Source organism: Ictidomys tridecemlineatus, chromosome 1 (assembly GCF_052094955.1).
Source record: "Ictidomys tridecemlineatus isolate mIctTri1 chromosome 1, mIctTri1.hap1, whole genome shotgun sequence".
In the NCBI taxonomy this organism is placed as follows: Eukaryota; Metazoa; Chordata; class Mammalia; order Rodentia; family Sciuridae; genus Ictidomys; species Ictidomys tridecemlineatus.
The window spans coordinates 170,659,078-170,671,580 of NC_135477.1; the positions used below are offsets into that span (position 1 = coordinate 170,659,078).

General features: G+C 40.0%; 1 pseudogene; it reads right to left on the reverse strand.

Moving 5' to 3' along the window:
• Positions 1-1,919: 1,919 nt before the first annotated feature.
• LOC144367197 (tRNA (guanine(27)-N(2))-dimethyltransferase pseudogene) lies at positions 1,920-3,182 on the reverse strand (annotated as a pseudogene).
• Between the last annotated feature and the right edge of the window lie 9,321 nt (positions 3,183-12,503).

The window sequence follows — 12,503 nt, forward strand, 5'->3', positions numbered from 1 at the left end:
CTTTGAAGATCGATAGCTCTGAACAGGACAGAGGAGAGGAGAGCAAGATTTCTCCACTCAAGCTTACGCTGTCTCAAGGTGGTGCATGAATCACTGTCAAGTCCCTGGACACAGGAGCCACAGAAATAAGGGCCATGCATTTACGATTTCCCCATAGGTGGCCTTGCAAGAGTTTTGCATTAACGATTTTTATTGTGGAAAATTTCAAACATTCAAAAGTAGAATAGTATAGTGAATCCCACCATCATCTCCAACCATTGATAACTCATGGCCAATCATGTCTCATCAGTATCCACAAATTCTCTCCTCCTGCCTTGCTGAGGCCAACTCCTAGGCTCCACACGATTCCATCTGTGAATATTTCAGCATGATTCTCTATAAGATAAGGGTTCTGCAAGTGTTAAAACTAAGTGACTTAAAGTATTATTTTGGACAATGATCCATATAGGATGGTGGTCCATAAGAGTCCAGTGGAGATGGAAAACTCCTATTGCCTGGTGACATCATATCCATCCTAAGGTCAAGGTCACAGTGTAATGCATTACTGTTCCCATGGTGATGTTGTGTAAACAAACCTGTCATGCTGCGAGTAGCATAAAAGGGTAGCAATATGATTTAATTATATTGCATAGTGCATTAAGATTATACGGTACAGTAATAATACTTGATAATGATAATAAATGACTATGTTACTGGTTCATATATTTACCATGCTATTTTTTATTGTTATTTTAGAGGAATGATTTTTACTTATTAAAAAAAAGTTTGTTGTAGGACAGTATGCCACATTACGCTCATAGCAGCCTCATGCCTACCATGTACTGCATCTTTTGTTCATATCAAGAGGCCATACAGAGCGAACGCCTTCTACCATCTGGGTTTGTGTTAAGTATACTCTGTGACATTGATACAATGACCAGATCACCTAATGCACTTTCCAGAATGCATTCCTATTGTTGAGTGATGTGTGATTGTGTTTGTAATTATGATGTAATTTATGTCGTGATTTATTATGGTGACTTCTTTTTTTTAACCAATACAAAAGTATTTTAATTTTTAAAAATATGTAACTGAAATTATTATTAATTTTAAGATAAAGCCACTTGGCTTCTTTTCTTTTTTTCTGTTGCTATTAACTTTTTTAAAATTTATTTTTTAAATACATTACAATAGTGGAATGCATTACACTCATTATTACGCTTATATAGCACAATTTTTTGTAAATCTGTATATAAAGTATGTTCACGCCAACATGGTGACTTCTTTATGTTATCAAATAGTTAATAGATATTTGTGCACTTCTCAATCATCTTGTAAATGTTGTTGCTTGTTTTTATTTGTTCAATTGAATTAGAATACATTTCTAATGCTGAGATCCACACCTTAAATTGATTTCTAGACCTCATAGGTCCTTGGTAATCTATAGAGTCTCCCTGAATCTCTCTTGTTTGGCAAGTATTTTGTAGAAGAAAGTAGGTGGGTTGTCTGGTAAAATTTCCCACATCTTGATCTTGCCAATAACCTCTCTGTGGTGACATTTAACAGATACCTTGTCCCCTGTGTTTCCTGTTAAGTTCGAGTTGGATGTTGAATTTTGATTAAATTCCTAATCAATGTTTTCTGGCAAAGCTACTTTGGTTGCCGGAGCTCTGTTCTTTCATCAGGAGATACACAGTGTCGACTCTCTGCAGTGGAAGCCGTCATCGATCATTGCTTAGACACATTAGTTCATTAGGGATTGCAAAAGGGTGATGAACTAATTCTATAGTCCATCTTTAAAAAATATTATTAGCCAGAATGCTTCCATACAGAGAAACTTTCTGTCATTAACTGTTGAGAGCCACAGCCAAAGGGGCCCCAGCAAACTTCCAGCTGCCAGCAAGCTTCAGACTGCCCCAGCAACATCTAGCTGATTGGCTCCTCTGCGGTGATGTTCATTGGGCTGTTTCATCTGCTGAGGTAGGCCCCCTCAAAACTCTCACCACCACCAAAACAAAATGTTCCAGAGCCACTGCAAATCGGGCAACGTGTTGTGCCTTGGCATACAAGGAACTGATATCTGTAGATGTCACTGATACTATGCCAAGGTTCCTTATATTTCTGAATGCAGAATCTAGATAGTTTACTGATGTTCCAAAAGGGTCTAGGTGTATGAAATCAAAAGATCTTAAATGCATCAGTACATTGGCATCCATTTTGGTCACCTTAATATTACCGAGATTTTCTTCTCCTTCTTCAAGAATATCATCACCTTCTTTCTTTTCCTTACTGTCTACCACCACTTTCAATTTGTTTAAATGGCAGTTTTCCTGAATCAATGTCACAGAGTTTTCATTCAAGTCATTAATTGTAACTTTGACTGCATTTCCAAGGTGCTTTGCCCACTGTAATCCCATTATTCCAGTCGCTCCAAAGGCATCTAGACATTCCAGAGGTTTTCGTTCCTCAGCCAAAGCAGCCAATGTGCAGAATATCAGCTGTCGATTTAGTTTCATTTTGGGATTAAAATAGGAATCTGTTTTCTGAGGTATAGAATAGTTAGGACAAACTTGTACATCTGTGTCTGTTTCTTTCAAAATTTCAGTACATGGTTTAGCAGTAGAAGCAGCAATATACCTGGACTTAGTCTCTCCTTTATTCACATGGCGCCTAACATGTCCTAGCATATCAGTCCTTCTGGTGATTGTTGCTGAACAAATGATACAATGATAATGGGCTCCCATTTTACTGAATATCTGTTCTCCAATAATATTTGGTTTTACTGGTCGACACGGTAAGTGACAGATGCACATCCTATAACCTTCAAATTCAACTGAGACTTTCCAGTGTAAATTCTGAAGATGACGACGAAGCTTATGACTATTACAAGCTCTGAATTTTTCCTTAGGGCACAATGGACAAACTTGTTTGTTTCCTGCATCAAGATTATCTGAGTTCAATGAATTGGCAGAATCAAAATCCCCTTCAGTTACAAAAGCTAACTTCTCCAGATCTTCAGATGCTGATTGGACATTGCCTTCTGACTGTCCTCCAGTGTAAGTGGGGGTGCTATATTTTAAAAGAATAGACTTAAACTGCATCAGAGGTGCATCTGTACGAACACCCATTGGGTCAAAGTGAGTTCGGCTGACTCGAAAGCCTGCTTGAGAAAGATAGCACAAAAACTTTTTCAACTTGGGCATGTTCATTCCTTTAATGCTGTGTCTGTGGATGTTATAATAAAAGGGAGGATGTTCAGTACTGACATCAGTCTTCTGCTTCTTGGCTAAATTTGTAATTATCTCATTACTTCTTCTCTTTCCTTGTGCAATGTAATCTGTTGTGACATCATCTGTAGTTTTAATAAATACACCATTTTCTTCTTGCTTGTTAGGATTTGAAGATGCATGAACTGAAAATTGACTTTGAGGAGTACATTCTGATTCAAAGATTAACGTCTTTATTAGAGTCTGAATTTCGTCCAAACCATGGTGAAGAGATTCAAACAACATCCTTTTGAGGAATCCAGTATTGAAAAGGGAACTTGACCACAGAGGTCCAAGTTCTATTGCTGTCTTTCCAGGCATGCTTCCATGACAGTTACAGGGTAGCTGTCTATATGGGTTTTCTTCTACCATATTACCATCCTTCTGAAAAATTCTTTCTTCACACCACTGACAATGGATTAGGTACTGAATCTTCTTGGCTGTTCTTTCATCAGGAGATACACAGTGTCGACTCTCTGCAGTGGAAGCCGTCATCGATCATTGCTTAGACACATTAGTTCATTAGGGATTGCAAAAGGGTGATGAACTAATTCTATAGTCCATCTTTAAAAAATATTATTAGCCAGAATGCTTCCATACAGAGAAACTTTCTGTCATTAACTACTTGGTTATGCTGAGGCATTGTTCTTATAGATAAACATGATTAATGTTCAATTCTTTCCCTTTATTTAACAATTTTCCAAATAATGTGTTGATTCTGCAGCAATCTCTAAGGATGACTAATGAGTGTTTTTAAATATCATGGATTAAAAGATATTAGATGTGGATTTGAAAGTTATTAATGCTCAAGTGATTCCATCCTTGGCCAAAGGGTGTCTCTTCAAGTTTCCTCCGGAATCCTGTGACACAATCCTAGTAGTCTTTGATGGCTTTCCTTGCTTTCTGGTGTGACAAATTCTTCAGGCTTATTTGGTACATTTCCTGCTTCGGACATCAAATCAGTCATTTCTCCAAGGAGCCCTGAACTCTCTTTGAGAAATGCACTTAGAGATAGCAATCTAGGCAAAACGAGTGCTCAAGAGTTTCTGCATGGCTGTTTCTAGATACTTCCTGTGAATAGAACTAGGGAATATGTATCATGCGGATATGTATCAAACAGATAGTTTCTATTCAAATTCAGGATTATGGGATTTTAGCCACTGTCATCTATCTTACATTTGTATTTCTTTTCTCCTATCTTGAAATTCCTGGTTTTCAATGTCACCCACAAAATCATTCATTTGCTTTATGACATGCTACACTCACAATGGCCCCAGAATAGTGCCAGCATTGTCACTAACTCCATTAATAAAGACAATTTGTTTCTCCAGTTCCTTTTTTCCTGAGGACGTATCTTAGTAAGAATGTACAAGCCAAATAACTATGATTTACACTTCAAATAACTCCTTTGTATTTGATTATATCAATGACTAGTTAGTTACATTTCATTTAACTTGGAGTTTACGGGGAGTACTTTTAAAAATGAGATATATTAAAAGAAATCCCTGTCCTGTCTACTCAACAGCTTCTTCTCCCTATAAGGAACCACTTACAAATTTAAGATTTTTCTTTCTACTGCATGAATATAAAGACATTACGTAGATATATATATTTAGATAAGTTGTACTCACAACTTCTCCTTGCTTAAAATGTAGTATATTATACACATTATTTACCATTTGGCTTTGTTTTAAGCTGATAATATATCCTAGATCACACACATACACACACACACACACTCATACACACAAACTGGTTTCTAATTTCACCTATGCCACTTAGCTGTGTGATCTTGGGCATGCACCTTAACCTTTCTGAGCTCTCTTTTCTCATCTATAACAGTAGAGCAACACTGTTTCCCTCCCAAAGTCGTCCTGGAGGTTACCTGTGTCAGCACTAACATAATGGGTAACACATAATAGGCTCTCAAATTTTTATAGATGCCATAATATTTAATAATGTTTATGTACCTCCCATTTCATTTCCTATCAGTGTCCCACAGTGAAGCCTAAGAGGGCTGGTTGGGGGAAACTAAGTCATTGAAAAAGAACTCAAAAAGAATTAGAATGTTAAGACTGGCAAGAGCCCGTAGAGACCTAGGTAGTTATCCCAGTTATTTTACAGAGAGAGAAATAGAGACCCAGAGAGGTAACCAGATAGGCCCAAAGTCATAGGTCAGGATGGGAAGGGACTTCTGGCGATGTCAGTCCAATTATTTTTCAAGGTCAGTTTCCTTTAAAGCCAAGCTCATCTTCTGCACTTGTTGGAAGTTTCTCTGCACACCACCACCTACTCTCTGTAAAAGGAGAAGCAGGGTGAGGGATGGGTCAGGGAAACTGCCTTCAATAAGAGCTCCCTTCCTCCCTCCCCTCCTCCCTCCCCTCCTCCCTCCCCTCCTCCCTCCCCTCCTCCCTCCCCTCCTCCCTCCCCTCCTCCCTCCCCTCCTCCCTCCCCTCCTCCCTCCCCTCCTCCCTCCCCTCCTCCCTCCCTTCCTGGGGATTCTGTGAGGAGGGCTGGTGCTGGCACTGATCCCTATCTTTAAGCCAGGGCTCATTAATGCACCCAGTTGGGGACTGTGGCCATAAGCAAGTTCTAGAAACAGCTTCTTGCCCTCAGGGGGCTTTCAAGCTATTAAAACAACTTCAAGCTCATTTAAAAACCAAATATGGCTGTAAAAATATATGTCAGTGTTTAAAATAGTAATGAGTTTGAGTGGCATTATCTTATTTTCATTACCACAACCCTAGGAGACTGCCAGTATTATTGCTTTCTCTCTTATATATCAGGAAGGAAAAAAAAAAGGCTTAAGTAGATACTGCAGCTTTCTCAAAGTCATGCAGCTGATGAGCAGCAAAACTGGATTCGGGTTCGGATCTGACTCCAACTTCCATGCTGCTGATCAGAGGCCAAGGGGACGTGGAACATTTTCACTTCCACTTGTTTGAGACAAAGAGAAGGAAATAAACAGGGTATTCTGGGATAGTGTGAGGTCGTTCCGTGTTTAATTCATCCATCCATTCATCCCTTTGTGCATTCTTACCTTAAAAATCTAAACTTTAAAGACTGTCTGAGTTTGAATCCTGGCACTATCCCTTACTAGCTGAGAAGATAACTTATCTTCTCTGTGTCTCAGTTTCCTCATCAGTGTGATGGGGATAATTGTACCCACCTTTTGGGCTGTTCTGAGATTTTAATGAGTTCATACATTAAAGCAGTTAAAAATGTGCCATAACCCACTTGTATCAAATGTATGAAATATGATATGTCAAGAACTATGTAATGTTTTGAACATCCAATAATAAAAATTAAAAAAATAAAATAAAATAAAAAAATATGCCAGGGCTGTTATAATTTTCATCTGAGCTGCTGTCCTTTGTATCAAGATGTGTCTGAGTAGGAAGAATCAGAAGTCCTAGGTTCTGGTTTCACTCTGCTTTACGATTCCAAGATCATGAGCAGGCTATTGTACCTCTGCACCCATAAAAGGAAGAGCTTCGTCCTCTTTCTCTCTAAAGTCCCTCCACCTCCAGGTTTTACTGTTTTGAGGTGTCCAATCTCTCTCTTCATCATAGATATACAAAAGGGGAGTCTTCAGAAGCTAGAACCTCATTTAAAATTTTTTTTTTTCACTCTCAACAGATAAGGAAAGTGAGGCTAACGTATTTGTAATTTTGTGTTAACAAAGTGGATTCTGCATTACAACCCTCTGGGCTGTTGGTTAAAAATTTGATTCCTGGGCCTCAGCACAGACTACTGAATCAGAGCTCTGCCCATAAGGCCTGATACTTGACTACCAATGTAAGACTGTCCCAGATGATTTCTATGCAGACTTATGTTTGAAAACCACTGGGCAAGAGTAGAAAGGAAAAGGTTACCGACTTTGAGTCAGATAAATTAGACAGGGTTCACAAACCTCCAATGTGAACATTAGTCAGCTGAGAATCTTAAAACACAGATTTGGGTGTAGAAGGTCGAAGTGGGACCCAAGAGCCTGCATTTCTAACAGCCTTCCAAATGATACTGAAGCTGCTGGTCCATGGACCACACTTTGAGAAGCAAAGCTTTAGAGATCCACTCATGAACTGTAGGACCTTGGGAAACTTCCTAAATTTCTCTGATCCCCTTTCTTTACCTATAAATGGGGATAAGAGCAGTGTCTACCTCATAGAATGCTTAGTTGGATTAAGCCAAATAATGTATGAAAAGCTGCTTGTCACCATACTTAGTGCAAAAGATCCTCTGAATAAATACTACTTTAATAAAAGTTCTATTGACTCAGACTCCCAGGAGTAGTGGGATGATGGGAATGTGCATTTTAAACTAAAATCTGGAGGTGACTTTAATGCTGAGGATGTTGACCACGCCGTACTGAGTCTCTGTCAAGGACAGGAAAGTCTCCAACCTGATTCAACTTCTCCAAATCCCACAGGCATCTGGTTTGAAAATGTCGGATTCAGGAAGCGATGCGCTTAAGGCTCCAATAAAACTGCTGCTCCCCAAACAGCACAGGGAATGAGAGCTTGGTGAAACGGCATCCATTGCTTTCCAAACAAATATAGGTGGGAAGACTTCTGTTTCCCCAAGGGTGCCAGAAATGGATCCAAATCATCAAAAACATGAGCATGAAATTTCAGCTCTATTCTCAGGCCCGTGTGCCAGGAGGCGAACAGGAGGGGTGCCTGGGATGAAATGCTGAGTCACAGGCTCAGAGCTCCTAGAGGAGACTGAGGCTCCTGTGGGAGAACAAACCAGTTGCAAGACAAATCATTGTCCTTCCTGTGTGGGGCTTCTGGCTATAAGCTGACCTGGATTTAGATTCTGAAGTTTCTATTTATTGAGTCTGGAAAAATGCTATACAATAAACTTTACTGACCATTCATGATGCCAGGCTCTGTGGTAGGTGCAGGGACACAAGAATAGTGAGATAGTTTATATTCCAGGGGTGCGGCCGAAGGTGTGGTAGCTCCCCTATCCATGGGGGTTGATGTTCCAAGAATCTCAGTGGATGCCTGAAAATACAGGTGATGCTAAGCCCTATATAGACCATGCTTTTTTCTATATATACATACATACCCATGATAAAGTCTAATTTATAAACTAGGCATGGTAAGAGGTTGACAATAATCACTAACATCTACATAGAACAATTATTACAATATGCTATAATAAAAGTTTTATGAATGTGATCTCTCCATCTCAAAATATCTTTTTTTTTTGTGGTTTCAACTTTTCATGTAAAGGAAGTACATTATGACTTTTATTTGGAATATCCAAATTGCCAGCATCACTGTCTTTGTGCTTTGGGGCCATTATTAGGTGAAATAAGGGTAACTTGAACACAAGCACCAGTACACTTTGGTGGTTAGTGGATAACCCAGATGATGCTCAGGTGACTAACAGGCAGATAGCATATTCAGCATGCATACACTGGACAAAGGGATGATTCATGCCCCTTGTAGGATGGTAGGAGATCGACTCATGCTACTCAGAATAATATGCAATTTAAAACTTGTGAATTATTTATTTCTGGAATTTTCCATCTAATATGTTCAGACCCTCATTAATTATAACTAAAACTGCAGAATGCAAAACTTGGATAGAGGTGGGTACTATTAAACTACAGACATTTGTTAATTTACAATGAATTAACAAATTAACAAATGAATATACTCAGATTCCAATGTGGGCTAGGGAGAAAACAACAGGAAGCATCTAGAAAGAGCAGAGTGGGACTCTGTTGAAGAGGGCCAGAGAGTCCTCTCTGAACAGGTAACAATTCTTCCAAGAGGCTCAAGCATAAGCATGGGTTTGCTTCTTCAAAGAGAGAGAAGGAACATTCCAGAAGGAAGGAACCAAATGTGCGAAAAACTCCGGAGAGGTAAAGAACTTGGCTTGTTGGCTTCCTTCTAATTCAGGAAAACCAACACAGCTGGTAATTGTGAGTGCATTTGTGCATGAGTGTGTGGACAAGGGGAGGAGCGTGGCACTAAATGAAGCTGATGAGTGATAATAATGAGTTCACAACGACTCTTCTATCCATTTCATAGATGAGGAAATAGAAGCATGGACCATTCTGCAATGTCTAATTAAAGTGGGACTTAAACCTATCAGGAATTTGCAGTGTCTGTTCCCTGAAGAAGGTGAAGGCCTTGCTTTTTCTAGTCCCCTCTCCTCACCCTTGCAGTGGGGAGTGACTTCTCTCTCCTATGCTTACTCTCCAGTTTACAGCCTGACCATTATATAGAATACATTGGATTGAAGAGGGTACTATTAAACTACAGACATAAGCTAAAAGAAGCTGAAAAATTAAGGTGTGGAGATTCTTCTACATGTTGGACTCCCACATTCAGCCAGCTAAGTTTTGCTAAAGATTTTTCTCTTCATTCCTAATGACATTTAACAAAGATTCGTTAAGTGCAGAATGGTACAGTGGTGAAGGATAAGGAATCAGGTAGAACAGGTTTGAACGTCAACTCAGCTGTATATCACGACCTGTCCTGGAACCAAGCCTTCTTCAGAGAGGCAATGGGGTGTGAGATAGCTCATTAAAGTAATGCCAATGGGTCGGGAGAGAAACACTATGCTAAAAAGGAACTCCTCTAGTGAGAATACCTTTATTTCAGAAATGTTAAAATGTGATGGATTTGGGCTGGGGATGTGGCTCAAGCAGTAGTGCTTCCGACTGGCATGCGTGTGGCCCGGGTTCGATCCTCAGCACCACATACAAACAAAGATGTTGTGTCCGCCAAAAACTAAAAAATAAAATATTAAAAAATTCTCTCTCTCTCTCTCTCTCTCTCTCTCTCTCTCTCTTTCTCTCCCTCTCTCTAAAAAAAAAATGTGATGGATACCAAATATGATGTTTTAAAACTGAGGAAATGGGGCGTGACAATGGGGTGATCCCCCCCAAACTTCAGGTATCTTATCTGTAAAATGGGCACAAATAAAACTTCCTTCCTGGGTTATGGAGAGCAGTTCTGGATTTGTGAGCATGGGCAGAACGAGCCTGTGTTTAGGCACCAGTAAAAAAGAGGAAGAAAAAATGTGAGCAGTTCGGCTCCAATGAATGAATTTTGCCTTTGGTCATGAGACATCTAGAAAAGAGCTATTTAAATTTCAAAATGAGTGTTGGCTTTAAGATTTGACTCTGCCTATGCTGGGGTTTTTGTGTTGAACTTGATCGAGGGGGCACTTGGTGATCTCTCTGTACCCAAGTCCTCTGGAAGTCTCTCCTCTGTGTCTTGTGGGGAGGGATGAGCAAGATCATACATGGTGGGTGTTCAACACCTGGTCAGCACATAACAAGGGCTCTCCAAATGGAATCTCATTCTTCTTCCAGATTGGGCCTTGGGTTCTACTGTGGTCAGATCTTAAATGCTCCCCAAAGACCCAGGTGTTCAATCCTTAGTCCACAGCCTGGTGCTATTGGCAGGTGGTGGAAACCTCCAGAGGTGGGCCTAGTAGAGGCCTTGGGTCATCGGGGGGTGTGCCCTCAGAAGGGATAACAGAATCCCAGCCCCTTCCTTTCTTCCCTCTTTCTGGTCCCTGCCCTGAGCACTTCCTGCCATGAAGTGCTGTCTCACCACAGGTCCAAAGGTAATGGGGCCAACTGATCCTGGTCTGAACCCTGTACAACTGTGAGCCAAAATAAACCTTCCCTCTTTATAAGTTGCTCTTCTCAGATAGCCATTACATAACGGAGAGCTAACACAGGTTCTCTGCTGGGGGACATGAAAAGCCATGGGTAGAGTGACCACATAATTTGTGATCCAAAATGGAGCACTTCTGAGAAGGCAACAGAGTGCTATTCTTAATAAGTAGCAGTGACCAGCCTAAACTGGGACTGTCCCCAGCAAGCCAGGGCATGTGGTTTCTGTAACCACAAAGTCCAGGAACCTACCAGCTAAGAGAGAATTATTAACGGACACTGCTGTCCCCATTTTTCATGGGCCTCAAAGCTCTCCAAGGCATAGACAGTAACTTGTCTATTTTGACTGAAGTCTAGGTTTCACACAGTAAAAGATCTTGGTTTGCCCATGTGATTTTATAATAATTGAATTTTCTTTCTTTTGTCTTTTTTTTTTTTTGGCTGAAGTTTCACCAGCCGGAGATGGATACCATTCTCTGTGATATCACAGTGAAGTGCCTCTCCCACCCAGGGAGAAAAGACTTATGTTCGAAATTACAATATCACAACAAAAAGAAAACAGTTAATTTCAGACTCCACTAACCTGGGATTTGTCTTAAATTGGGCAGAGGCTAGGCTAATAATCCCTCTTGCATTAACTATTGGTAAAATAGATGTGTAAAAATGTGTTTGTTTGTTCGTTTGTTTTTTTCAATGTGCATGAAAGAGGAGCTAGATATTGAGTTTAGAGGGTATTGAGATTACATGAAGCTAACAGCCGATGTGTTTGGAGTGCTAACTGTGTCTTGGTCTTGGGTGGAGATTTTTACCTATATTATTAATTCTCACAACAACAACAACAAAAAATGCTCTCATGAGGCTGATTTAAGAGAAAGACACTGAGGCCCAGAGATGCTTGCTGCCTTTTGCACAGTTGATACTATGGTTGAGTATGGTTTGTTCCCACTGAGACTCATGCTGAAACTTGGTCTCCAGTATAGTGGTGCTGGGAGGCAGGGCCTTAGGGGTGGTGCTAGGATCATGAGAGACCCATCTTCATGAATGGAGTAATGCTTTCCTTTCAGAAATGGGTTGGCATCACTTTTTCTTTTTTCAAACACTCTCTTTTCTTTCTGCTTTTTTCCTCTATGTGCAGAGCAGCATGAGATCCTCTCCAGAAACTGAGCAGATTGAGCAGATGCTAGCCGTGCTCTTGGTCTTCCAGACCGTATGTCCAAATAAACTTCTTTTCTTTACAAATTCTAAGCCTCAGATATTCTGTTATAGCACCAGAAAACAGACTAGGACAGTAAGAAAATGATGGTGGCGAGAAACTACTATTCTCTACTGTCTCTTCAGAAAAGTAAATTTTATACCTATAGATAATGACATGAAAAGTTATCAGACTTATCTAAGAGTGCATAAACAACACATAGCTAATATTTCCTCTTTGTTCTGAGGCCTGCAGCACCTTGTGCATATAGCTTATATCCTAATTACAGATCTTCACTTTTGCCTTCCCCCTGGACTTTGGCCACGTATGGTTATGTGCATATCTGCTATATTTGGTGTCAAGCATGTTGTCAAATATTCAAATAAGTGCTCATTCATTTGCTGATGGATTGATTGAT